This window comes from Atta colombica, unplaced genomic scaffold (assembly GCF_001594045.1).
Source record: "Atta colombica isolate Treedump-2 unplaced genomic scaffold, Acol1.0 scaffold33, whole genome shotgun sequence".
NCBI lineage: Eukaryota > Metazoa > Arthropoda > Insecta > Hymenoptera > Formicidae > Atta > Atta colombica.
The window spans coordinates 364825-366299 of record NW_017259437.1 but is presented as its reverse complement, the minus strand read 5'-3'; the positions used below and the strand labels follow the sequence as shown (position 1 = coordinate 366299).

The 1475-nt window shown below is 31.3% G+C and overlaps 1 protein-coding gene across 1 annotated transcript in view; it reads right to left on the bottom strand.

The window, feature by feature from the left end:
- LOC108690586 (activating transcription factor 7-interacting protein 1-like) overlaps positions 1-1174 on the bottom strand; it is a 23565-nt gene extending 22391 nt beyond the window's left edge. Inside the window, exon 1 of the mRNA XM_018197955.1 lies at positions 1068-1174. The gene's annotated coding sequence lies outside the window, so the exon portion shown is untranslated. The remainder of the gene's footprint in view (positions 1-1067) is intronic.
- Between the last annotated feature and the right edge of the window lie 301 nt (positions 1175-1475).

The following is a 1475-nucleotide window of genomic DNA, read 5'->3' as shown; positions in this document are numbered from 1 at the left end:
GGGGGGGGGGGGGGGGGGGGGGGGGTGGGCTATATATACATATATTGGAAAATTTCTACAAAAATTAGATTAGACTAAATAAAAAAATATTTTAAAACTAATATTACGCGTGTTTGAATCGATCATAGATATTTCGATTACATATTATTGACGAACGACAAATATAATTTGTAGAAAAAGTCATTGAAGGTCATATACTGAGCGTGTCCAATTTAAGCTTCGGATTCAAAATGCAAAGCCATCGACGCAAAAAAATCAATATGGATAAGATTTTGGAGACTGTAAAGTGTTGATACGAGTCTGAGCGATGCTTATCAACACTTTACAGTTCATGAAATTTTACATTGAATTTTTTGTCTATGGGCTTTGCATTTTGGCTCCGGAACTCAAATTGGACAGACCTATATACAATATTATTTGTATCTACATAATCTAAGATTTCAAAAAATTATTACGATATATTTATCAAATTTCATGAATTTTATGTATCTATGTATTATTGATTTATACATTACAGTATGATACGCAACAAATGAATCATATTTCTCGCATAATAAAAAGTTCTATTAACCTCAAATTAATGAAATAGTCGAGTATATATTTTAAAAGAAACAATAATAACAAAATGGCGTACACGAAGTTATTTAAAATGGTTTCCTTGCTATGTCAAAGCGTCTCTATAGCAACAGCAAACGCTTTCATAGATTTGGGCCTTAAGGCCCATTTGACAATTTTGACAATGCATGGATTTTTACATCATGGGCAATATGCTTCGGCTAATCCAATGGTTAATTTATTTTAAAAAATTATATAAAATTAAAAGTAAAAAAATTTTTATTGTTTCGTTTTAAACTTTAAAATACACACTATCTCTCAACTATCATATATAACATATAATATAATAGGATTAAGATGAATAAAATAGTTTAAAATATGAGTGGAGAAAATTTTGATAAAACGTTTTATTCACATAACGTTTCGAATCCCACAACGATTGCTCGTCGTAAATCCAGAGGATTTAAGTCTATGTCCGAACATTATCAAGATAATATAATTGATAAACTTACGTTATATTATTGTATAGGAAGATCTCAGACAGTGGAGTATTAATTTTTCAACACGTGAAAACAGGTTATATTTACGGTAAATATGCCAGAAACGGACTGCACTTCTGATGCTAGACCATCGAATAACTGCAACATCGCAAGCTAAACAAGCGACTCTGGCAACGTTGCCGGTTCTCCTACTACCTTACCTAACGTATATTAATATGGGAAATACGACAAAATTAGAATGAATTAAGGGCAATAGATGCATCCAAATGAAAAGAATTTATTAAAAAATGAAATATCAAAGTACAAGGGCATCATTACATGAATAAACGCATATCCAAAAAGTTATCGACCTATGCATCGTTATATGTTAGCACACAATCACATCTGCGCATGCGCTGCCTAAATTCTCCGATCAACAAT